The following is a 24,624-nucleotide window of genomic DNA, read 5'->3' as shown; positions in this document are numbered from 1 at the left end:
CTGCAGATGTAAATTACCGATTTTCTGATTAACGTGATGTAATGGAAATAGCAACTTTAAAATTTGCCTACGTCTCCATCAGTCGCAAGAAAACTGTATTTGAAGGTGAAGGTGATTTTGTAGACATGTGTGAAAGTCATGTTCTGAAGTACGCAAAAGTGCCGCTAAGCGGCGCCTGTTTAGCCCAGTGGTAGAGCATTGCTCTAGTAAACCAGGGTTCGTGATTTCCATCCTCACAGGAGGAAGACGAATCTTGGAAATCAGTTGCGTATCGTGGCCGTATAGCAAACAGTATCTGTGATGAGGAACAATTAGCGACCGGCGTATTATTAAGAATTACTCTCAGATGTGATTAAGGCGAATGGCGCAGATAAAGCATTTGCCAAAGCAGTACGGCATAAGGTGGGACGAGGCAGTCTGAATTACATTTTATAGATGTATTTCTCACAAATCTCAGAGCCTGTCGTCGTCGTCGTCGTCGTCGTCGTCGTCGTCGCCGCCGCCACTTCTGCAGAAGTAGCAAATGGCCATCGTAGCAAACGCGGCGAGGGAGACCCTGCCATCGATTCCGAATGCGCAAAGTGTGTGGTCTTGTTTTCCTGTCTATGTTTGGTCGGTCTCGTAAGAGGTTGAATGTAACGAATGGGTTGGAAAGAGTAAGGGGCAGCGGCTGTGTGGAACGAAAACACAATTCCTCAGGGGCGTGGTCGTTTCGAGATGAGTCGTATATAAGTTGTCATTGGTCGTCAGTGACCGTGTGGCCTAATGGATAAGGCGTCGGTCATCGGATCCGAAGATTGCAGGTTCGAATCCTGTCACGATCGTGTTTTTCCAGTTCTGAAAAAGAAACATACCGTTTTAATGTAGCAATTGAGCAGTACAAAACCGTCTGAATGTTGCTGTTGACCATTTTGTGCTTGTAGATGGTCTTGAACCTGAAACACACACAACAAGACCGGTGTTAACCAGCGAAATGGTCGGCAGAGTGCCCTTACCACGAGTTTTGACTGGCACTTGCACATCTAAAACAACGTCGGAAAGTAACTCGTTCGGCTTTTGAGTCACATCAAGTATGTGTGTTAATTTTGACGCCGCTAACTCTGCAGAATGTCATGCAATTCCTTTGCCTCTCAGAAATGATTATGAAATAATAGTGAAGTACGTGACGAGTGTGACGTTAGGAAAACATTAGGCAGCATGGAGAGATACTGTATGGGACCACCCAACTCAAACGAGTACAGTGTGATCTGCTACCCAGCAGGTATCCAACGAGGCAGCACGGCTAGCTCAGTCGGTAGAGCATGAGACTCTTATTCACAGGGTCGTGGGTTCGAGCCCTAAGCTGGGCGGAACGGAATTTTTTTCCGCTGCAGATTAAAATTACCGATTTTCTGATTAACGTGATGTAATGGAAATAGCAACTTTAAAATTTGCCTACGTCTCCATCAGTCGCAAGAAAACTGTATTTGAAGGTGAAGGTGATTTTGTAGACATGTGTGAAACTCATGTTCTGAAGTGCAGGTGGTTTTGTTTGGAGAGAACATCGGCTACGTGTCAGATGTGTAGCCAAGCAGTAATGGGTCGCCATAGCTGCAAATATTAGTCGAAAATATGAAGTGTTGTCAGCTGAAGTCCGATGATTCAGATGACCGTACGGACGAAGTACGCAAAAGTGCCGCTAGGCGGCGCCTGTCTAGCTCAGTGGTAGAGCATTGGTCTAGTAAACCAGGGTTCGTGAGTTCCATCCTCACAGGAGGAAGACGAATCTGGGAAATCAGTTGCGCATCGTGGCCGTATAGCAAACAGTATCTGTGATGAGGAACAATTAGCGACAGGCGTATTATTAAGAATTACTCTCAGATGGGATTAAGGCGAATGGCGCAGATAAAGCATTTGCCAAAGCATTACGGCATAAGGTGTGCCGAGGCTGTCTGAATTACATTTTATAGATGTATTTCTCACAAATCTCAGAGCCTCTCGCGGTCGTCGCCGCCGCCGCTTCTGCAGAAGTAGCAAATGGCCATCGTAGCAAATGCGGCGAGGGAGACCCTGCCATCGATTCCGAATGCGCAAAGTGTGTGGTCTTGTTTTCCTGTCTATGTTTGATCGGTCTCGTAAGAGGTTGAATGTAACGAATGGGTTGGAAAGAGTAAGGGGCAGCGGCTGTGTGGAACGAAAACACAATTCCTCAGGGGCGTCGCCGTTTCGAGATGAGTCGTATATAAGTTGTACTTGGTCGTCAGTGATCGTGTGGCCTAATGCATAAGGCGCGGACTTCGGATCCGAAGATTGCAGGTTCGAATCCTGTCACGATCGTGTTTTTCCAGTTCTGAAAAAGAAACATACCGTTTTAATGTAGCAATTGAGCAGTACGAAACCGTCTGAATGTTGCTGTTGACCATTCTGTGCTTGGAGATGGTCTTGAGACTGAAACACACAAAAAGACCGGTGTTAACTAGCGAAATGGTCGGCAGAGTGCCCTCACCGCGAGTTTGACTGGCACTTGCACATCTGAAACAACGTCGGAAAGTAACTCGTTCGGCTTTTGAGTCACATCAAGTATGTGTGTTAATTTTGACGCCGCTAGCTCTGCAGATTGCCATGCAATTCCTTTACCTCTCAGAAATGATTATGAAATAAAAGTAAAGTACGTGACGAGTGTGACGTTAGGAAAACATTAGGCAGCATGGAGAGATTCTGTATGGGACCACCCAACCCAAATGAGTACAGTGTGATCTGCTACCCAGCAGGTATCCAACGAGGCAGCACGGCTAGCTCAGTCGGTAGAGCATGAGACTCTTATTCACAGGGTCGTGGGTTCGAGCCCTACGCTGGGCGGAACGGAATTTTTTTGCGCTGCAGATGTAAATTACCGATTTTCTGATTAACGTGATGTAATGGAAATAGCAACTTTAAAATTTGCCTACGTCTCCATCAGTCGCAAGAAAACTGTATTTGAAAGTGAAGGTGATTTTGTAGACTTGTGGGAAACTCATGTTCTGAAGCGCAGGTGGTTTTGTTTGGAGAGAACATCGGCTACGTGTCAGATGTGTAGCCAAGCATTAATGGGTCGCCATAGCTGCAAATATTAGTCGAAAATATGAAGTGTTGTCAGCTGAAGTCCGATGATTCAGATGACCGTACGGACGAAGTACGCAAAAGTGCCGCTAGGCGGCGCCTGTCTAGCTCAGTGGTAGAGCATTGGTCTAGTAAACCAGGGTTCGTGAGTTCCATCCTCACAGGAGGAAGACGAATCTTGGAAATCAGTTACGCATCGTGGCCGTATAGCAAACAGTATCTGTGATGAGGAACAATTAGCGACAGGCGTATTATTAAGAATTACTCTCAGATGGGATTAAGGCGAATGGCGCAGATAAAGCATTTGCCAAAGCAGTACGGCATAAGGTGGGACGAGGCAGTCAGAATTACATTTTATAGATGTATTTCTCACAAATCTCAGAGTCTCTCGCGGTCGTCGTCGTCGCTTCTGCAGAAGTAGCAAATGGCCATCGTACCAAATGCGGCGAGGGATACCCTGCCATCGATTCCGAATGCGCAAAGTGTGTGGTCTTGTTTTCCTGTCTATGTTTGGTCGGTCTCGTAAGAGGTTGAATGTAACGAATGGGTTGGAAAGAGTAAGGGGCAGCGGCTGTGTGGAACGAAAACACAATTCCTCAGGGGCGTCGCCGTTTCGAGATGAGTCGTATATAAGTTGTACTTGGTCGTCAGTGATCGTGTGGCCTAATGCATAAGGCGCGGACTTCGGATCCGAAGATTGCAGGTTCGAATCCTGTCACGATCGTGTTTTTCCAGTTCTGAAAAAGAAACATACCGTTTTAATGTAGCAATTGAGCAGTACGAAACCGTCTGAATGTTGCTGTTGACCATTCTGTGCTTGGAGATGATCTTGAGACTGAAACACACAACAAGACCGGTGTTAACTAGCGAAATGGTCGGCAGAGTGCCCTCACCGCGAGTTTTGACTGGCACTTGCACATCTGAAACAACGTCGGAAAGTAACTCGTTCGGCTTTTGAGTCACATCAAGTATGTGTGTTAATTTTGACGCCGCTAGCTCTGCAGATTGTCATGCAATTCCTTTACCTCTCAGAAATGATTATGAAATAAAAGTAAAGTACGTGACGAGTGTAACGTTAGGAAAACATTAGGCAGCATGGAGAGATTCTGTATGGGACCACCCAACCCAAATGAGTACAGTGTGATCTGCTACCCAGCAGGTATCCAACGAGGCAGCACGGCTAGCTCAGTCGGTAGAGCATGAGACTCTTATTCACAGGGTCGAGGGTTCGAGCCCTACGCTGGGCGGAACGGAATTTTTTTGCGCTGCAGATGTAAATTACCGATTTTCTGATTAACGTGATGTAATGGAAATAGCAACTTTAAAATTTGCCTACGTCTCCATCAGTCGCAAGAAAACTGTATTTGAAAGTGAAGGTGATTTTGTAGACTTGTGGGAAACTCATGTTCTGAAGCGCAGGTGGTTTTGTTTGGAGAGAACATCGGCTACGTGTCAGATGTGTAGCCAAGCAGTAATGGGTCGCCATAGCTGCAAATATTAGTCGAAAATATGAAGTGTTGTCAACTGAAGTCTGATGATTCAGACGACCGTGCGGACAAAGTACACAAAAGTGCCGCTAGGCGGCGCCTGTTTAGCTCAGTGGTAGACCATTGGTCTAGTAAACCAGGGTTTGTGAGTTCCATCCTCACAGGAGGAAGACGAATCTTGGAAATCAGTTGCGCATCGTGGCCGTATAGCAACAGTATCTCTGATGAGGAACAATTAGCGACTGACGTATTATTAAGAATTACTCTCAGATGTGATTAAGGCGAATGGCGCAGATAAGCATTTGCCAAAACAGTACGGCATAAGGTGGGACGAGACAGTCTGAATTACATTTGATAGATGTATTTCTGAAAAAAATCACAGGGCCTGTCGTCGTCGTCGTCGCCGCCGCTTCTGCAGAAGTAGCAAATGGCCATCGATTCAGAATGCGCAAAGTGTGTGGTCTTGTTTTCCTGTCTATGTCTGGTCGGTCTCGTAAGAGGTTGAATGTAACGAATGGGTGGGAAAGAGTAAGGGGCACGGCTGTGTGGAACGAAAACACAATTCCTCAGGGGCGTGAGCGTTTCGCGATGAGTCGTATATAAGTTGTACTTGGTCGTCAATGACCGTGTGGCCTAATGGATAAGGCGTCGGACTTCCGATCCGAATCCTGTCACAGTCGTGTTTTTCCAGTTCTGAAAAAGAAACATACCGTTTTAATGTAGCAATTGAGCAGTACGAAACCGTCTGAATGTTGCTGTTGACCATTCTGTGCTTGGAGATGGTCTTGAGCCTGAAACACACACAACAAGACCGGTGTTACCTAGCGAAATGGTCGGCAGAGTGCTCTCACCGCGAGTTTTGACTGGCACTTGCACATCTAAAACAACGTCGGAAAGTAACTCGTTCGTCTTTTGAGTCACATCAAGTATGTGTGTTAATTTTGACGCCGCTAACTCTGCAGATTGTCATGCAATTCCTTTACCTCTCAGAAATGATTATGAAATAAAAATGAAGTACGTGACGAGTGTGACGTTAGGAAAACATTAGGCAGCATGGAGAGATACTGTATGGGACCACCCAAACCAAACGAGTACAGTGTGATCTGCTACCCAGGAGGTATCCAACGAGGCAGCACGTCCAGCTCAGTCGGTAGAGCATGAGCTTCTTATTCACAGGGTCGTGGGTTCTAGCCCTACGCTGGGCGGAACGGAATTTTTTTCCGCTGCAGATGTAAATTACCGATTTTCTGATTAACGTGATGTAATGGAAATAGCAACTTTAAAATTTGCCTACGTCTCCATCAGTCGCAAGAAAACTGTATTTGAAGGTGAAGGTGATTTTGTAGACATGTGTGAAAGTCATGTTCTGAAGTACGCAAAAGTGCCGCTAAGCGGCGCCTGTTTAGCTCAGTGGTAGAGCATTGCTCTAGTAAACCAGGGTTCGTGATTTCCATCCTCACAGGAGGAAGACGAATCTTGGAAATCAGTTGCGTATCGTGGCCGTATAGCAAACAGTATCTGTGATGAGGAACAATTAGCGACCGGCGTATTATTAAGAATTACTCTCAGATGTGATTAAGGCGAATGGCGCAGATAAAGCATTTGCCAAAGCAGTACGGCATAAGGTGGGACGAGGCAGTCTGAATTACATTTTATAGATGTATTTCTCACAAATCTCAGAGCCTGTCGTCGTCGTCGTCGTCGTCGTCGTCGTCGTCGTCGTCGTCGTCGTCGTCGTCGTCGTCGTCGTCGCCGCCGCCACTTCTGCAGAAGTAGCAAATGGCCATCGTAGCAAACGCGGCGAGGGAGACCCTGCCATCGATTCCGAATGCGCAAAGTGTGTGGTCTTGTTTTCCTGTCTATGTTTGGTCGGTCTCGTAAGAGGTTGAATGTAACGAATGGGTTGGAAAGAGTAAGGGGCAGCGGCTGTGTGGAACGAAAACACAATTCCTCAGGGGCGTGGTCGTTTCGAGATGAGTCGTATATAAGTTGTCATTGGTCGTCAGTGACCGTGTGGCCTAATGGATAAGGCGTCGGTCATCGGATCCGAAGATTGCAGGTTCGAATCCTGTCACGATCGTGTTTTTCCAGTTCTGAAAAAGAAACATACCGTTTTAATGTAGCAATTGAGCAGTACAAAACCGTCTGAATGTTGCTGTTGACCATTTTGTGCTTGTAGATGGTCTTGAACCTGAAACACACACAACAAGACCGGTGTTAACCAGCGAAATGGTCGGCAGAGTGCCCTTACCACGAGTTTTGACTGGCACTTGCACATCTAAAACAACGTCGGAAAGTAACTCGTTCGGCTTTTGAGTCACATCAAGTATGTGTGTTAATTTTGACGCCGCTAACTCTGCAGAATGTCATGCAATTCCTTTGCCTCTCAGAAATGATTATGAAATAATAGTGAAGTACGTGACGAGTGTGACGTTAGGAAAACATTAGGCAGCATGGAGAGATACTGTATGGGACCACCCAACTCAAACGAGTACAGTGTGATCTGCTACCCAGCAGGTATCCAACGAGGCAGCACGGCTAGCTCAGTCGGTAGAGCATGAGACTCTTATTCACAGGGTCGTGGGTTCGAGCCCTAAGCTGGGCGGAACGGAATTTTTTTCCGCTGCAGATTAAAATTACCGATTTTCTGATTAACGTGATGTAATGGAAATAGCAACGTTAAAATTTGCCTACGTCTCCATCAGTCGCAAGAAAACTGTATTTGAAGGTGAAGGTGATTTTGTAGACATGTGTGAAACTCATGTTCTGAAGTGCAGGTGGTTTTGTTTGGAGAGAACATCGGCTACGTGTCAGATGTGTAGCCAAGCAGTAATGGGTCGCCATAGCTGCAAATATTAGTCGAAAATATGAAGTGTTGTCAGCTGAAGTCTGATGATTCAGACGACCGTACGGACGAAGTACGCAAAAGTGCCGCTAGGCGGCGCCTGTCTAGCTCAGTGGTAGAGCATTGGTCTAGTAAACCAGGGTTCGTGAGTTCCATCCTCACAGGAGGAAGACGAATCTGGGAAATCAGTTGCGCATCGTGGCCGTATAGCAAACAGTATCTGTGATGAGGAACAATTAGCGACAGGCGTATTATTAAGAATTACTCTCAGATGGGATTAAGGCGAATGGCGCAGATAAAGCATTTGCCAAAGCATTACGGCATAAGGTGGGCCGAGGCTGTCTGAATTACATTTTATAGATGTATTTCTCACAAATCTCAGAGCCTCTCGCGGTCGTCGCCGCCGCCGCTTCTGCAGAAGTAGCAAATGGCCATCGTAGCAAATGCGGCGAGGGAGACCCTGCCATCGATTCCGAATGCGCAAAGTGTGTGGTCTTGTTTTCCTGTCTATGTTTGATCGGTCTCGTAAGAGGTTGAATGTAACGAATGGGTTGGAAAGAGTAAGGGGCAGCGGCTGTGTGGAACGAAAACACAATTCCTCAGGGGCGTCGCCGTTTCGAGATGAGTCGTATATAAGTTGTACTTGGTCGTCAGTGATCGTGTGGCCTAATGGATAAGGCGTCGGACTTCGGATCCGAAGATTGCAGGTTCGAATCCTGTCACGATCGTGTTTTTCCAGTTCTGAAAAAGAAACATACCGTTTTAATGTAGCAATTGAGCAGTACGAAAACGTCTGAATGTTGCTGTTGACCATTCTGTGCTTGGAGATGGTCTTTAGCCTGAAACACACACAACAAGACCGGTGTTAACTAGCGAAATGGTCGGCAGAGTGCCCTCACCGCGAGTTTTGACTGGTACTTGCACATCTAAAACAACGTCGGAAAGTAACTCGTTCGGCTTTTGAGTCACATCAAGTATGTGTGTTAATTTTGACGCCGCAAGCTCTGCAGATTGTCATGCAATTCCTTTACCTCTCAGAAATGATTATGAAATAAAAGTGAAGAACGTGACGAGTGTGACGTTAGGAAAACATTAGGCAGCATGGAGAGATACTGTATGGGACCACCCAACCCAAACGAGTACAGTGTGATCTGCTGCCCAGCAGGTATCCAATGAGGCAGCACGGTTAGCTCAGTCGGTAGAGCATGAGACTCTTATTCACAGGGGCGTGGGTTCGAGCCCTACGCTGGGAGGAACGTAATTTTTTTCCGCTGCAGATGTAAATTACCGATTTTCTGATTAACGTGATGTAATGGAAATAGCAACTTTAAAATTTGCCTACGTCTCCATCAGTCGCAAGAAAACTGTATTTGAAGGTGAAGGTGATTTTGTAGACATGTGTGAAAGTCATGTTCTGAAGTGCAGGTGGTTTTGTTTGGAGAGAACATCGGCCACGTGTCAGATGTGTGGCCAAGCAGGAATGGGTCGCCATAGCTGCAAATATTAGTCGAAAATATGAAGTGTTGTCAACTGAAGTCTGATGATTCAGACGACCGTACGGACGAAGTACGCAAAAGTGCCGCTAGGCGGCGCCTGTCTAGCTCAGTGGTAGAGCATTGGTCTAGTAAACCAGGGTTCGTGAGTTCCATCCTCACAGGAGGAAGACGAATCTGGGAAATCAGTTGCGCATCGTGGCCGTATAGCAAACAGTATCTGTGATGAGGAACAATTAGCGACAGGCGTATTATTAAGAATTACTCTCAGATGGGATTAAGGCGAATGGCGCAGATAAAGCATTTGCCAAAGCATTACGGCATAAGGTGGGCCGAGGCTGTCTGAATTACATTTTATAGATGTATTTCTCACAAATCTCAGAGCCTCTCGCGGTCGTCGCCGCCGCCGCTTCTGCAGAAGTAGCAAATGGCCATCGTAGCAAATGCGGCGAGGGAGACCCTGCCATCGATTCCGAATGCGCAAAGTGTGTGGTCTTGTTTTCCTGTCTATGTTTGGTCGGTCTCGTAAGAGGTTGAATGTAACGAATGGGTTGGAAAGAGTAAGGGGCAGCGGCTGTGTGGAACGAAAACACAATTAATCAGGGGCGTCGCCGTTTCGAGATGAGTCGTATATAAGTTGTACTTGGTCGTCAGTGATCGTGTGGCCTAATGCATAAGGCGCGGACTTCGGATCCGAAGATTGCAGGTTCGAATCCTGTCACGATCGTGTTTTTCCAGTTCTGAAAAAGAAACATACCGTTTTAATGTAGCAATTGAGCAGTACGAAACCGTCTGAATGTTGCTGTTGACCATTCTGTGCTTGGAGATGGTCTTGAGACTGAAACACACAACAAGACCGGTGTTAACTAGCGAAATGGTCGGCAGAGTGCCCTCACCGCGAGTTTTGACTGGCACTTGCACATCTGAAACAACGTCGGAAAGTAACTCGTTCGGCTTTTGAGTCACATCAAGTATGTGTGTTAATTTTGACGCCGCTAGCTCTGCAGATTGTCATGCAATTCCTTTACCTCTCAGAAATGATTATGAAATAAAAGTAAAGTACGTGACGAGTGTGACGTTAGGAAAACATTAGGCAGCATGGAGAGATTCTGTATGGGACCACCCAACCCAAATGAGTACAGTGTGATCTGCTACCCAGCAGGTATCCAACGAGGCAGCACGGCTAGCTCAGTCGGTAGAGCATGAGACTCTTATTCACAGGGTCGTGGGTTCGAGCCCTACGCTGGGCGGAACGGAATTTTTTTGCGCTGCAGATGTAAATTACCGATTTTCTGATTAACGTGATGTAATGGAAATAGCAACTTTAAAATTTGCCTACGTCTCCATCAGTCGCAAGAAAACTGTATTTGAAAGTGAAGGTGATTTTGTAGACTTGTGGGAAACTCATGTTCTGAAGCGCAGGTGGTTTTGTTTGGAGAGAACATCGGCTACGTGTCAGATGTGTAGCCAAGCAGTAATGGGTCGCCATAGCTGCAAATATTAGTCGAAAATATGAAGTGTTGTCAGCTGAAGTCCGATGATTCAGATGACCGTACGGACGAAGTACGCAAAAGTGCCGCTAGGCGGCGCCTGTCTAGCTCAGTGGTAGAGCATTGGTCTAGTAAACCAGGGTTCGTGAGTTCCATCCTCACAGGAGGAAGACGAATCTTGGAAATCAGTTACGCATCGTGGCCGTATAGCAAACAGTATCTGTGATGAGGAACAATTAGCGACAGGCGTATTATTAAGAATTACTCTCAGATGGGATTAAGGCGAATGGCGCAGATAAAGCATTTGCCAAAGCAGTACGGCATAAGGTGGGACGAGGCAGTCTGAATTACATTCTATAGATGTATTTCTCACAAATCTCAGAGTCTCTCGCGGTCGTCGTCGTCGCTTCTGCAGAAGTAGCAAATGGCCATCGTACCAAATGCGGCGAGGGATACCCTGCCATCGATTCCGAATGCGCAAAGTGTGTGGTCTTGTTTTCCTGTCTATGTTTGGTCGGTCTCGTAAGAGGTTGAATGTAACGAATGGGCGGGAAAGAGTAAGGGGCAGCGGCTGTGTGGAACGAAAACACAATTCCTCAGGGGCGTGGTCGTTTCGAGATGAGTCGTATATAAGTTGTACTTCGTCGTCAGTGACCGTGTGGCCTAATGGATAAGGCGTCGGACTTCGGATCCGAAGATTGCAGGTTCGAATCCTGTCACGGTCGTGTTTTTCCAGTTCTGAAAAACAAACATACCGTTTTAATGTAGCAATTGAGCAGTACGAAACCGTCTGAATGTTGCTGTTGACTATTCTGTGCTTGGAGATGGTCTTTAGCCTGAAACACAACACAACAAGACCGGTGTTAACTAGCGAAATGGTCGGCAGAGTGCCCTAACCGCGAGTTTTGACTGGTACTTGCACATCTAAAACAACGTCGGAAAGTAACTCGTTCGGCTTTTGAGTCATATCTAGTATGTGTGTTAATTTTGACGCCGCAAGCTCTGCAGATTGTCATGCAATTCCTTTACCTCTCAGAAATGATTATGAAATAAAAGTGAAGAACGTGACGAGTCTGACGTTAGGAAAACATTAGGCAGCATGGAGAGATACTGTATGGGACTACCCAACCCAAACGAGTACAGTGTGATCTGCTACCCAGGAGGTATCCAACGAGGCAGCACGGCTAGCTCAGTCGGTAGAGCATGAGACGCTTATTCACATGGTCGTGGGTTCGAGCCCTACGCTGGGCGGAACGGAATTTTTTTCCGCTGCAGATGTAAATTACCGATTTTCTGATTAACGTGATGTAATGGAAATAGCAACTTTAAAATTTGCCTACGTCTCCATCAGTCGCAAGAAAACTGTATTTGAAGGTGAAGGTGATTTTGTAGACATGTGTGAAACTCATGTTCTGAAGTGCAGGTGGTTTTGTTTGGAGAGAACATCGGCTACGTGTCAGATGTGTAGCCAAGCAGTAATGGGTCGCCATAGCTGCAAATATTAGTCGAAAATATGAAGTGTTGTCAGCTGAAGTCTGATGATTCAGACGACCGTACGGACGAAGTACGCAAAAGTGCCACTAGGCGGCGACTGTTTAGCTCAGTGGTAGAGCATTGGTCTAGTAAACCAGGGTTCGTGAGTTCCATCCTCACAGGACGAAGACGAATCTGGGAAATCAGTTGCGCATCGTGGCCGTATAGCAAACAGTATCTGTGATGAGGAACAATTAGCGACAGGCGTATTATTAAGAATTACTCTCAGATGTGATTAAGGCGAATGGCGCAGATAAAGCATTTGCCAAAGCAGTATGGCATAAGGTGGGACGAGGCAGTCTGAATTACATTCTATAGATGTACTTCTCACAAATCTCAGAGCCTCTCGCGGTCGTCGTCGTCGCCGCTTCTGCAGAAGTAGCAAATTGCCATTGTAGCAAATGCGGCGAGGGACACCCTGCCATCGATTCCGAATGCTCAAAGTGTGTGGTCTTGTTTTCCTGTCTATGTTTGGTCGGTCTCGTAAGAGGATGAATGTAACGAATGGGCGGGAAAGAGTAAGGGGCAGCGGCTGTGGGGAACGAAAACACAATTCCTCAGGGGCGTGAGCGTTTCGTGATGAGTCGTATATAAGTTGTACTTGGCTGTCAGTGACCGTGTGGCCTAATGGATAAGGCGTCGGACTTCGGATCCGAAGATTGCAGGTTCGAATCCTGTCACGGTCGTGTTTTTACCAGTTCTGAAAAACAAACATACCGTTTTAATGTAGCAATTGAGCAGTACGAAAACGTCTGAATGTTGCTGTTGACCATTCTGTGCTTGGAGATGTTCTTTAGCCTGAAACACACACAACAAGACCGGTGTTAACTAGCGAAATGGTCGGCAGAGTGCCCTCACCGCGAGTTTTGACTGGTACTTGCACATCTAAAACAACGTCGGAAAGTAACTCGTTCGGCTTTTGAGTCACATCAAGTATGTGTGTTAATTTTGACGCCGCAAGCTCTGCAGATTGTCATGCAATTCCTTTACCTCACAGAAATGATTATGAAATAAAAGTGAAGAACGTGACGAGTGTGACGTTAGGAAAACATTAGGCAGCATGGAGAGATACTGTATGGGACCACCCAACCCAAACGAGTACAGTGTGATCTGCTACCCAGCAGGTATCCAACGAGGCAGCACGGTTAGCTCAGTCGGTAGAGCATGAGACTCTTATTCACAGGGGCGTGGGTTCGAGCCCTACGCTGGGCGGAACGGTATTTTTCTCCGCTGCAGATGTAAATTACCGATTTTCTGATTAACGTGATGTAATGGAAATAGCAATTTTAAAATTTGCCTACGTCTCCATCAGTCGCAAGAAAACTGTATTTGAAGGTGAAGGTGATTTTGTAGACATGTGTGAAACTCGTGTTCTGAAGTGCAGGTGGTTTTGTTTGGAGAGAACATCAGCTACGTGTCAGATGTGTAGCCAAGCAGTAATGGGTCGCCATAGCTGCAAATATTAGTCGAAAATATGAAGTGTTGTCAACTGAAGTCTGATGATTCAGACGACCGTACGGACGAAGTACGCAAAAGTGCCGCTAGGCGGCGCCTGTCTAGCTCAGTGGTAGAGCATTGGTCTAGTAAACCAGGGTTCGTGAGTTCCATCCTCACAGGAGGAAGACGAATCTGGGAAATCAGTTGCGCATCGTGGCCGTATAGCAAACAGTATCTGTGATGAGGAACAATTAGCGACAGGCGTATTATTAAGAATTACTCTCAGATGGGATTAAGGCGAATGGCGCAGATAAAGCATTTGCCAAAGCATTACGGCATAAGGTGGGCCGAGGCTGTCTGAATTACATTTTATAGATGTATTTCTCACAAATCTCAGAGCCTCTCGCGGTCGTCGCCGCCGCCGCTTCTGCAGAAGTAGCAAATGGCCATCGTAGCAAATGCGGCGAGGGAGACCCTGCCATCGATTCCAAATGCGCAAAGTGTGTGGTCTTGTTTTCCTGTCTATGTTTGGTCGGTCTCGTAAGAGGTTGAATGTAACGAATGGGTTGGAAAGAGTAAGGGGCAGCGGCTGTGTGGAACGAAAACACAATTCCTCAGGGGCGTCGCCGTTTCGAGATGAGTCGTATATAAGTTGTACTTGGTCGTCAGTGATCGTGTGGCCTAATGCATAAGGCGCGGACTTCGGATCCGAAGATTGCAGGTTCGAATCCTGTCACGATCGTGTTTTTCCAGTTCTGAAAAAGAAACATACCGTTTTAATGTAGCAATTGAGCAGTACGAAACCGTCTGAATGTTGCTGTTGACCATTCTGTGCTTGGAGATGGTCTTGAGACTGAAACACACAACAAGACCGGTGTTAACTAGCGAAATGGTCGGCAGAGTGCCCTCACCGCGAGTTTTGACTGGCACTTGCACATCTGAAACAACGTCGGAAAGTAACTCGTTCGGCTTTTGAGTCACATCAAGTATGTGTGTTAATTTTGACGCCGCTAGCTCTGCAGATTGTCATGCAATTCCTTTACCTCTCAGAAATGATTATGAAATAAAAGTGAAGTACGTGACGAGTGTGACGTTAGGAAAACATTAGGCAGCATGGAGAGATTCTGTATGGGACCACCCAACCCAAACGAGTACAGTGTGATCTGCTACCCAGCAGGTATCCAACGAGGCAGCACGGCTAGCTCAGTCGGTAGAGCATGAGACTCTTATTCACAGGGTCGTGGGTTCGAGCCCTACGCTGGGCGGAACGGAATTTTTTTGCGCTGCAGATGTAAATTACCGATTTTCTGATTAACGTGATGTAATGGAAATAGCAACTTTAAAATTTGCCTACGTCTCCATCAGTCGCAAGAAAACTGTATTTGAAAGTGAAGGTGATTTTGTAGACTTGTGGGAAACTCATGTTCTGAAGCGCAGGTGGTTTTGTTTGGAGAGAACATCGGCTACGTGTCAGATGTGTAGCCAAGCAGTAATGGGTCGCCATAGCTGCAAATATTAGTCGAAAATATGAAGTGTTGTCAGCTGAAGTCCGATGATTCAGATGACCGTACGGACGAAGTACGCAAAAGTGCCGCTAGGCGGCGCCTGTCTAGCTCAGTGGTAGAGCATTGGTCTAGTAAACCAGGGTTCGTGAGTTCCATCCTCACAGGAGGAAGACGAATCTTGGAAATCAGTTACGCATCGTGGCCGTATAGCAAACAGTATCTGTGATGAGGAACAATTAGCGACAGACGTATTATTAAGAATTACTCTCAGGAGGGATTAAGGCGAATGGCGCAGATAAAGCATTTGCCAAAGCAGTACGGCATAAGGTGGGACGAGGCAGTCAGAATTACATTTTATAGATGTATTTCTCACAAATCTCAGAGTCTCTCGCGGTCGTCGTCGTCGCTTCTGCAGAAGTAGCAAATGGCCATCGTACCAAATGCGGCGAGGGATACCCTGCCATCGATTCCGAATGCGCAAAGTGTGTGGTCTTGTTTTCCTGTCTATGTTTGGTCGGTCTCGAAAGAGGTTGAATGTAACGAATGGGCGGGAAAGAGTAAGGGGCAGCGGCTGTGTGGAACGAAAACACAATTCCTCAGGGGCGTGGTCGTTTCGAGATGAGTCGTATATAAGTTGTACTTCGTCGTCAGTGACCGTGTGGCCTAATGGATAAGGCGTCGGACTTCGGATCCGAAGATTGCAGGTTCGAATCCTGTCACGGTCGTGTTTTTCCAGTTCTGAAAAACAAACATACCGTTTTAATGTAGCAATTGAGCAGTACGAAACCGTCTGAATGTTGCTGTTGACTATTCTGTGCTTGGAGATGGTCTTTAGCCTGAAACACAACACAACAAGACCGGTGTTAACTAGCGAAATGGTCGGCAGAGTGCCCTAACCGCGAGTTTTGACTGGTACTTGCACATCTAAAACAACGTCGGAAAGTAACTCGTTCGGCTTTTGAGTCACATCTAGTATGTGTGTTAATTTTGACGCCGCAAGCTCTGCAGATTGTCATGCAATTCCTTTACCTCTCAGAAATGATTATGAAATAAAAGTGAAGAACGTGACGAGTGTGACGTTAGGAAAACATTAGGCAGCATGGAGAGATACTGTATGGGACTACCCAACCCAAACGAGTACAGTGTGATCTGCTACCCAGGAGGTATCCAACGAGGCAGCACGGCTAGCTCAGTCGGTAGAGCATGAGACGCTTATTCACAGGGTCGTGGGTTCGAGCCCTACGCTGGGCGGAACGGAATTTTTTTCCGCTGCAGATGTAAATTACCGATTTTCTGATTAACGTGATGTAATGGAAACAGCAACTTTAAAATTTGCCTACGTCTCCATCAGTCGCAAGAAAACTGTATTTGAAGGTGAAGGTGATTTTGTAGACATGTGTGAAACTCATGTTCTGAAGTGCAGGTGGTTTTGTTTGGAGAGAACATCGGCTACGTGTCAGATGTGTAGCCAAGCAGTAATGGGTCGCCATAGCTGCAAATATTAGTCGAAAATATGAAGTGTTGTCAGCTCAAGTCTGATGATTCAGACGACCGTACGGACGAAGTACGCAAAAGTGCCACTAGGCGGCGACTGTTTAGCTCAGTGGTAGAGCATTGGTCTAGTAAACCAGGGTTCGTGAGTTCCATCCTCACAGGACGAAGACGAATCTGGGAAATCAGTTGCGCATCGTGGCCGTATAGCAAACAGTATCTGTGATGAGGAACAATTAGCGACAGGTGTATTATTAAGAATTACTCTCAGATGTGATTAAGGCGAATGGCGCAGATAAAGCATTTGCCAAAGCAGTACGGCATTAGGTGGGACGAGGCAGTCTGAATTACATTCTATAGATGTACTTCTCACAAATCTCAGAGCCTCTCGCGGTCGTCGTCGTCGCCGCTTCTGCAGAAGTAGCAAATTGCCATTGTAGCAAATGCGGCGAGGGACACCCTGCCATCGATTCCGAATGCTCAAAGTGTGTGGTCTTGTTTTCCTGTCTATGTTTGGTCGGTCTCGTAAGAGGATGAATGTAACGAATGGGCGGGAAAGAGTAAGGGGCAGCGGCTGTGGGGAACGAAAACACAATTCCTCAGGGGCGTGAGCGTTTCGTGATGAGTCGTATATAAGTTGTACTTGGCTGTCAGTGACCGTGTGGCCTAATGGATAAGGCGTCGGACTTCGGATCCGAAGATTGCAGGTTCGAATCCTGTCACGGTCGTGTTTTTACCAGTTATGAAAAACAAACATACCGTTTTAATGTAGCAATTGAGCAGTACGAAAATGTCTGAATGTTGCTGTTGACCATTCTGTGCTTGGAGATGTTCTTTAGCCTGAAACACACACAACAAGACCGGTGTTAACTAGCGAAATGGTCGGCAGAGTGCCCTCACCGCGAGTTTTGACTGGTACTTGCACATCTAAAACAACGTCGGAAAGTAACTCGTTCGGCTTTTGAGTCACATCAAGTATGTGTGTTAATTTTGACGCCGCAAGCTCTGCAGATTGTCATGCAATTCCTTTACCTCACAGAAATGATTATGAAATAAAAGTGAAGAACGTGACGAGTGTGACGTTAGGAAAACATTAGGCAGCATGGAGAGATACTGTATGGGACCACCCAACCCAAACGAGTACAGTGTGATCTGCTACCCAGCAGGTATCCAACGAGGCAGCACGGTTAGCTCAGTCGGTAGAGCATGAGACTCTTATTCACAGGGGCGTGGGTTCGAGCCCTACGCTGGGCGGAACGGAATTCTTTTCCGCTGCAGATGTAAATTACCGATTTTCTGATTAACGTGATGTAATGGAAATAGCAACTTTAAAATTTGCCTACGTCTCCATCAGTCGCAAGAAAACTGTATTTGAAGGTGAAGGTGATTTTGTAGACATGTGTGAAACTCGTGTTCTGAAGTGCAGGTGGTTTTGTTTGGAGAGAACATCAGCTACGTGTCAGATGTGTAGCCAAGCAGTAATGGGTCGCCATAGCTGCAAATATTAGTCGAAAATATGAAGTGTTGTCAGCTGAAGTCTGATGATTCAGACGACCGTACGGACGAAGTACACAAAAGTGCCACTAGGCGGCGCCTGTTTAGCTCAGTGGTAGAGCATTGGTCTAGTAAACCAGGGTTCGTGAGTTCCATCCTCACAGGAGGAAGACGAATCTGGGAAATCAGTTGCGCATCGTGGCCGTATAGCAAACAGTATCTGTGATGAGGAACCATTAGCGACAGGCGTATTATTAAGAATTACTCTCAGATGTGATTAAGGCGAATGGCGCAGATAAAGCATTTGCCAAAGCAGTACGGCATAAGGTGGGACGAGGCAGTTTGAATTACATTCTATAGATGTATTTCTCACAAATCTCAGAGCCACTCGGGGTCGTCGTCGTCGTCGTCGCCGCCACCGCTTCTGCAGAAGTAGCAAATTGCCATTGTAGCAAATGCGGCGAGGGACACCCTGCCATCGATTCCGAATGCTCAAAGTGTGTAGTCTTGTTTTCCTGTCTATGTTTGGTCGGTCTCGTAAGAGGTTGAATGTAACGAATGGGCGGGAAAGAGTAAGGGGCAGCGGCTGTGTGGAACGAAAACACAATTCCTCAGGGGCGTGAGCGTTTCGAGATGACTCGTATATAAGTTGTACTTGGTCGTCAGTGACCGTGTGGCCTAATGGATAAGGCGTCGGACTTCGGATCCGAAGATTGCAGGTTCGAATCCTGTCACGGTCGTGTTTTTCCAGTTCTGAAAAACAAACATACCGTTTTAATGTAGCAATTGAGCAGTACGAAAACGTCTGAATGTTGCTGTTGACCATTCTGTGCTTGGAGATGGTCTTTAGCCTGAAACACACACAACAAGACCGGTGTTAACTAGCGAAATGGTCGGCAGAGTGCCCTCACCGCGAGTTTTGACTGGTACTTGCACATCTAAAACAACGTCGGAAAGTAACTCGTTCGGCTTTTGAGTCACATCAAGTATGTGTGTTAATTTTGACGCCGCAAGCTCTGCAGATTGTCATGCAATTCCTTTACCTCTCAGAAATGATTATGAAATAAAAGTGAAGAACGTGACGAGTGTGACGTTAGGAAAACATTAGGCAGCATGGAGAGATACTGTATGGGACCACCCAACCCAAACGAGTACAGTGTGATCTGCTGCCCAGCAGGTATCCAATGAGGCAGCACGGTTAGCTCAGTCGGTAGAGCATGAGACTCTTATTCACAGGGGCGTGGGTTCGAGCCCTACGCTGGGAGGAACGTAATTTTTTTCCGCTGCAGATGTAAATTACCGATTTTCTGATTAACGTGATGTAATGGAAATAGCAACTTTAAAATTTGCCTACGTCTCCATCAGTCGCAAGAAAACTGTATTTGAAGGTGAAGGTGATTTTGTAGACATGTGTGAAACTCATGTTCTTAAGTGCAGGTGGTTTTGTTTGGAGAGAACATCAGCTACGTGTCAGATGTGTAGCCAAGCAGTAATGGGTCGCCATAGCTGCAAATATTAGTCGAAAATATGAAGTGTTGTCAGCTGAAGTCTGATGATTCAGACGACCGTACGGACGAAGTACACAAAAGTGCCACTAGGCGGCGCCTGTTTAGGTCAGTGGTAGAGCATTGGTCTAGTAAACCAGGGTTTGTGAGTTCCATCCTCACAGGAGGAAGACGAATCTGGGAAATCAGTTGCGCATCGTGGCCGTATACCAAACAGTATCTGTGATGAGGAACCATTAGCGACAGGCGTATTATTAAGAATTACTCTCAGATGTGATTAAGGCGAATGGCGCAGATAAAGCATTTGCCAAAGCAGTACGGCATAAGGTGGGACGAGGCAGTTTGAATTACATTCTATAGATGTATTTCTCACAAATCTCACAGACACTCGCGGTCGTCGTCGTCGTCGTCGTCGTCGTCGTCGTCGCCGCCGCCGCATCTGTAGAAGTAGCAAATGGCCATTGTAGCAAATGCGGCGAGGGACACCCTGCCATCGATTCCGAATGCTCAAAGTGTGTGGTCTTGTTTTCCTGTCTATGTTTGGTCGGTCTCGTAAGAGGTTGAATGTAACGAATGGGCGGGAAAGAGTAAGGGGCAGCGGCTGTGTGGAACGAAAACACAATTCCTCAGAAAGTGAGCGTTTCGTGATGAGTCGTATATAAGTTGTACATGGCCTTCAGTGACCGTGTGGCCTAATGGATAAGGCGTCGGACTTCGGATCCGAAGATTGCAGGTTCGAATCCTGTCACGGTCGTGTTTTTCCAGTTCTGAAAAACAAACATACTGTTTTAATGTAGCAATTGAGCAGTACGAAACCGTCTGAATGTTGCTGTTGACCATTCTGTGCTTGGAGATTGTCTTGAGCCTGAAACACACAACAAGACCGTAGTTAACTAGCGAAATGGTCGGCAGAGTGCCCTCACCGCGAGTTTTGACTAGCACTTGCACATCTAAAACAACGTCGGAAAGTAACTCGTTCGGCTTTTGAGTCACATCAAGTATGTGTGTTAATTTTGACGCAGCTAGCTCTGCAGATTGTCATGCAATTCCTTTACCTCTCAGAAATGATTATGAAATAAAAGTGAAGTACGTGACGAGTGTGACGTTAGGAAAACATTAGGCAGCATGGAGAGATTCTGTATGGGACCACCCAACCCAAACGAGTACAGTGTGATCTGCTACCCAGCAGGTATCCAACGAGGCAGCACGGCTAGCTCAGTCGGTAGAGCATGAGGCTCTTATTCACAGGGTCGTGGGTTCGAGCCCTACGCTGGGCGGAACGGAAATTTTTTCCGCTGCAGATGTAAATTAACGTTTTTCTGATTAACGTGATGTAATGGAAATAGCAACTTTAAAAATTGCCTACGTCTCCATCAGTCACGAGAAAACTGTATTTGAAGGTGAAGGTGATTTTGTAGACATGTGTGAAAGTCATGTTCTGAAGTGGAGGTGGTTTTGTTTAGAGAGAACATCGGCTACGTGACAGATGTGTAGCCAAGCAGTAATGGGTCGCCATAGCTGCAAATATTAGTCGAAAATATGAAGTGTTGTCAGCTCAAGTCTGATGATTCAGACGAGCGTACGGACGAATTACGCAAAAGTGCCGCTAGGCGGCGCCTGTTTAGCTCAGTGGTAGAGCATTGGTCTAGTAAACCAGGTTTCGTGAGTTCCATCCTCACAGGAGGAAGACGAATCTTGGAAAGCAGTTGCGTATCGTGGCCGTATAGCAAACAGTATCTGTGATGAGGAACCATTAGCGACAGGCGTATTATTAAGAATTACTCTCAGATGGGATTAAGGCAAATGGCGAAGATAAAGCATTTGCCAAAGCGGTGCGGCATAAGGTGGGACGAGGCAGTCTGAATTACATTCTATAGATGTATTTCTCACAAATCTCAGAGCCTCTCGCGGTCGTCGTCGTCGTCGTCGTCGTCGTCGTCGTCGTCGTCGTCGTCGCCGCCGCCGCATCTGCAGAGGTAGCAAATGGCCATTGTAGCAAATGCGGCGAGGGGCACACTGCCATCGATACCGAATGCGCAAAGTGTGTGGTCTTGTTTTCCTGTCTATGTTTGGTCGGTCTTGTAAGAGGTTGAATGTAACGAATGGGTGGGAAAGAGTAAGGGGCAGCGGCTGTGTGGAACGAAAACACAATTCCTCAGGGGGGTGGTCGTTTCGAGATGAGTCGTATATAAGTTGTACTTTATCGTCAGTGACGGTGTGGCCTAATGGATAAGGCGTCGGACTTCGGATCCGAAGATTGCAGGTTCGAATCCTGTCACGATCGTGTTTTTCCAGTTCTGAAAAAGAAACATACCGTTTTAATGTAGCAATTGAGCAGTACGAAACCGTCTGAATGTTGCTGTTGACCATTCTGTGCTTGGAGATGGTCTTGAGCCTGAAACACACAACAAGACCGGTGTTAACTCTCGAAATGGTCGGCAGAGTACCCTCACCACGAGTTTTGACTGGCACTTGCACATCTAAAACAACGTCGGAAAGTAACTCGTTGGGCTTTTGAGTCACATCAAGTATGTGTGTTAATTTTGACGCAGCTAGCTCTGGAGATTGTCATGCAATTCCTTTACCTCTCAGAAAAGATTATGAAATAAAAGTGAAGTACGTGACGAGTGTGACGTTAGGAAAACATTAGGCAGCATGGAGAGATTCTGTATGGGACCACCCAACCCAAACGAGTACAGTGTGATCTGCTACCCAGCAGGTATCCAACGACGCAGCACGGCTAGCTCAGCCGGTAGAGCATGAGTCTCTTATTCACAGGGTCGTGGGTTCGAGCCCTACGCTGGGCGGAACGGAAATTTTTTCCGCTGCAGATGTAAATTAACGTTTTTCTGATTAACGTGATGTAATGGAAATAGCAACTTTAAAATTTGCCTACGTCTCCATCAGTCGCAAGAAAACTGTATTTGAAGGTGAAGGTGATTTTGTAGACATGTGTGAAAGTCATGTTCTGTAGTGCAGGTGGTTTTGTTTGGAGAGAACATCGGCTACGTGTCAGATGTGTAGCCAAGCAATAATGGGTCGCCATAGCTGCAAATATTAGTCGAAAATATGAAGTGTTGTCAGCTGAAGTCTGATGATTCAGACGACCGTACGGACGAAGTACACAAAAGTGCCACTAGGCGGCGCCTGTTTAGGTCAGTGGTAGAGCATTGGTCTAGTAAACCAGGGTTCGTGAGTTCCATCCTCACAGGAGGAAGACGAATCTGGGAAATCAGTTGCGCTTCGTGGCCGTATAGCAAACAGTATCTGTGATGAGGAACAATTAGCGACAGGCGTATTATTAAGAATTACTCTCAGATGGGATTAAGACAAATGGCGCAGGTAAAGCATTTGCCAAAGCGGTACGGCATAAGGTGGGACGAGGCAGTCTGAATTACATTTTATAGGTGTATTTCTCACAAATCTCAGGGCCTCTCGCGGCCGTCGTCGTCGCTTCTGCAGAAGTAGCAAATGGCCATCGTACCAAATGCGGCGAGGGATACCCTGCCATCGATTCCGAATGCGCAAAGTGTGTGGTCTTGTTTTCCTGTCTATGTTTGGTCGGTCTCGTAAGAGGTTGAATGTAACGAATGGGCGGGAAAGAGTAAGGGGCAGCGGCTGTGTGGAACGAAAACACAATTCCTCAGGGGCGTGAGCGTTTCGAGATGAGTCGTATATAAGTTGAACTTGGTCGTCAGTCACCGTGTGGCCTAATGGATAAGGCGTCGGACTTCGGATCCAAAGATTGCAGGTTCGAATCCTGTCAGGGTCCTGTTTTTCCAGTTCTGAAAAAGAAACATACCGTTTTAATGTAGCAATTGAGCAGTACGAAACCGTCTGAATGTTGCTGTTGACCATTCTGTGCTTGGAGACGGTCTTGAGCCTGAAACACACATAACAAGACCGGTGTTAACTAGCGAAATGGTCGGCAGAGTGCCCTCACCGCGAGTTTTGACTGGTACTTGCACATCTGAAACAACGTCGGAAAGTAACTCGTTCGGCTTTTGAGTCACATCAAGTATGTGTGTTAATTTTGACGCCGCTAGCTCTGCAGATTGTCATGCAATTCCTTTTACTCTCAGAAATGATTATGAAATAAAAGTGAAGTACGTGACGAGTGTGACGTTAGGAAAACATTAGGCAGCATGGAGAGATTCTGTATGGGACCACCCAACCCAAACGAGTACAGTGTGATCTGCTACCCAGCAGGTATCCAACGAGGCAGCACGGCTAGCTCAGTCGGTAGAGCATGAGACTCTTATTCACAGGGTCGTGGGTTCGAGCCCTACGCTGGGCGGAACGGAATTTTTTTCCGCTGCAGATGTAAATTACCGATTTTCTGATTAACGTGATGTAATGGAAATAGCAACTTTAAAATTTGCCTACGTCTCCATCAGTCGCAAGAAAACTGTATTTGAAGGTGAAGGTGATTTTGTAGACATGTGTGAAAGTCATGTTCTGAAGTGCAGGTGGTTTTGTTTGGAGAGAACATCGGCCACGTGTCAGATGTGTGGCCAAGCAGGAATGGGTCGCCATAGCTGCAAATATTAGTCGAAAATATGAAGTGTTGTCAACTGAAGTCTGATGATTCAGACGACCGTACGGACGAAGTACGCAAAAGTGCCGCTAGGCGGCGCCTGTCTAGCTCAGTGGTAGAGCATTGGTCTAGTAAACCAGGGTTCGTGAGTTCCATCCTCACATGTGGAACACGAAACTCTGAAATCATTTGCGCATCGTGGCCGTATAGCAAACAGTATCTGTGATGAGGAACAATTAGCGACAGGCGTATTATTAAGAATTACTCTCAGATGTGATTAAGGCGAATGGCGCAGATAAAGCATTTGCCAAAGCAGTACGGCATAAGGTGGGACGAGGCAGTCTGAATTACATTTTATAGATGTATTTCTCACAAATCTCAGAGCCTGTCGCCGTCGTCGCCGCCGCCGCTTCTGCAGAAGTAGCAAATGGCCATCGTAGCAAATGCGGCGAGGGACACCCTGCCATCGATTCCGAATGCGCAAAGTGTGTGGTCTTGTTTTCCTGTCTATGTTTGGTCGGTCTCGTAAGAGGTTGAATGTAGCGAATGGGTGGGAAAGAGTAAGGGGCAGCGGCTGTGTGGAACGAAAACTCAATTCCTCAGGGGGTGTGAGCGTTTCGAGATGAGTCGTATATAAGTTATAATTGGTTGTCAATGACCGTGTGGCCTAATGGATAAGGCGTCGGACTTCGGATCTGAAGATTGCAGGTTCGAATCCTGTCACGGTCG

General features: G+C 46.6%; 19 non-coding genes across 19 annotated transcripts; all 19 read left to right on the top strand.

The window, feature by feature from the left end:
- Positions 1–2,765: 2,765 nt before the first annotated feature.
- Trnak-cuu (transfer RNA lysine (anticodon CUU)) lies at positions 2,766–2,838 on the top strand. The gene has a single exon. It is a non-coding gene; the product is annotated as a tRNA-Lys (tRNA).
- A 5,227-nt stretch (positions 2,839–8,065) lies between these two features.
- Trnar-ucg (transfer RNA arginine (anticodon UCG)) lies at positions 8,066–8,138 on the top strand. Its single transcript has one exon. It is a non-coding gene; the product is annotated as a tRNA-Arg (tRNA).
- A 1,942-nt stretch (positions 8,139–10,080) lies between these two features.
- On the top strand, positions 10,081–10,153 carry Trnak-cuu (transfer RNA lysine (anticodon CUU)). The gene has a single exon. It is a non-coding gene; the product is annotated as a tRNA-Lys (tRNA).
- Positions 10,154–11,045: 892 nt separating this feature from the next.
- On the top strand, positions 11,046–11,118 carry Trnar-ucg (transfer RNA arginine (anticodon UCG)). Its single transcript has one exon. It is a non-coding gene; the product is annotated as a tRNA-Arg (tRNA).
- Positions 11,119–11,571: 453 nt separating this feature from the next.
- Positions 11,572–11,644, top strand: Trnak-cuu (transfer RNA lysine (anticodon CUU)). The gene has a single exon. It is a non-coding gene; the product is annotated as a tRNA-Lys (tRNA).
- An 895-nt stretch (positions 11,645–12,539) lies between these two features.
- Trnar-ucg (transfer RNA arginine (anticodon UCG)) lies at positions 12,540–12,612 on the top strand. The gene has a single exon. It is a non-coding gene; the product is annotated as a tRNA-Arg (tRNA).
- A 453-nt stretch (positions 12,613–13,065) lies between these two features.
- On the top strand, positions 13,066–13,138 carry Trnak-cuu (transfer RNA lysine (anticodon CUU)). The gene has a single exon. It is a non-coding gene; the product is annotated as a tRNA-Lys (tRNA).
- Positions 13,139–14,555: 1,417 nt separating this feature from the next.
- Positions 14,556–14,628, top strand: Trnak-cuu (transfer RNA lysine (anticodon CUU)). Its single transcript has one exon. It is a non-coding gene; the product is annotated as a tRNA-Lys (tRNA).
- An 892-nt stretch (positions 14,629–15,520) lies between these two features.
- On the top strand, positions 15,521–15,593 carry Trnar-ucg (transfer RNA arginine (anticodon UCG)). Its single transcript has one exon. It is a non-coding gene; the product is annotated as a tRNA-Arg (tRNA).
- A 453-nt stretch (positions 15,594–16,046) lies between these two features.
- Trnak-cuu (transfer RNA lysine (anticodon CUU)) lies at positions 16,047–16,119 on the top strand. Its single transcript has one exon. It is a non-coding gene; the product is annotated as a tRNA-Lys (tRNA).
- Positions 16,120–17,014: 895 nt separating this feature from the next.
- Trnar-ucg (transfer RNA arginine (anticodon UCG)) lies at positions 17,015–17,087 on the top strand. Its single transcript has one exon. It is a non-coding gene; the product is annotated as a tRNA-Arg (tRNA).
- A 453-nt stretch (positions 17,088–17,540) lies between these two features.
- On the top strand, positions 17,541–17,613 carry Trnak-cuu (transfer RNA lysine (anticodon CUU)). The gene has a single exon. It is a non-coding gene; the product is annotated as a tRNA-Lys (tRNA).
- Positions 17,614–18,520: 907 nt separating this feature from the next.
- On the top strand, positions 18,521–18,593 carry Trnar-ucg (transfer RNA arginine (anticodon UCG)). Its single transcript has one exon. It is a non-coding gene; the product is annotated as a tRNA-Arg (tRNA).
- A 1,446-nt stretch (positions 18,594–20,039) lies between these two features.
- Trnar-ucg (transfer RNA arginine (anticodon UCG)) lies at positions 20,040–20,112 on the top strand. Its single transcript has one exon. It is a non-coding gene; the product is annotated as a tRNA-Arg (tRNA).
- Positions 20,113–20,562: 450 nt separating this feature from the next.
- On the top strand, positions 20,563–20,635 carry Trnak-cuu (transfer RNA lysine (anticodon CUU)). The gene has a single exon. It is a non-coding gene; the product is annotated as a tRNA-Lys (tRNA).
- Positions 20,636–21,569: 934 nt separating this feature from the next.
- Trnar-ucg (transfer RNA arginine (anticodon UCG)) lies at positions 21,570–21,642 on the top strand. The gene has a single exon. It is a non-coding gene; the product is annotated as a tRNA-Arg (tRNA).
- Positions 21,643–22,092: 450 nt separating this feature from the next.
- Trnak-cuu (transfer RNA lysine (anticodon CUU)) lies at positions 22,093–22,165 on the top strand. The gene has a single exon. It is a non-coding gene; the product is annotated as a tRNA-Lys (tRNA).
- A 1,417-nt stretch (positions 22,166–23,582) lies between these two features.
- Trnak-cuu (transfer RNA lysine (anticodon CUU)) lies at positions 23,583–23,655 on the top strand. Its single transcript has one exon. It is a non-coding gene; the product is annotated as a tRNA-Lys (tRNA).
- An 896-nt stretch (positions 23,656–24,551) lies between these two features.
- Positions 24,552–24,624, top strand: Trnar-ucg (transfer RNA arginine (anticodon UCG)). The gene has a single exon. It is a non-coding gene; the product is annotated as a tRNA-Arg (tRNA).

This window comes from Schistocerca gregaria, chromosome 10 (genome assembly GCF_023897955.1).
Source record: "Schistocerca gregaria isolate iqSchGreg1 chromosome 10, iqSchGreg1.2, whole genome shotgun sequence".
Taxonomy (NCBI): domain Eukaryota; kingdom Metazoa; phylum Arthropoda; class Insecta; order Orthoptera; family Acrididae; genus Schistocerca; species Schistocerca gregaria.
The sequence above is the reverse complement of the archived record's forward strand: the minus strand, read 5'-3'. Positions and strand labels throughout refer to the sequence as shown.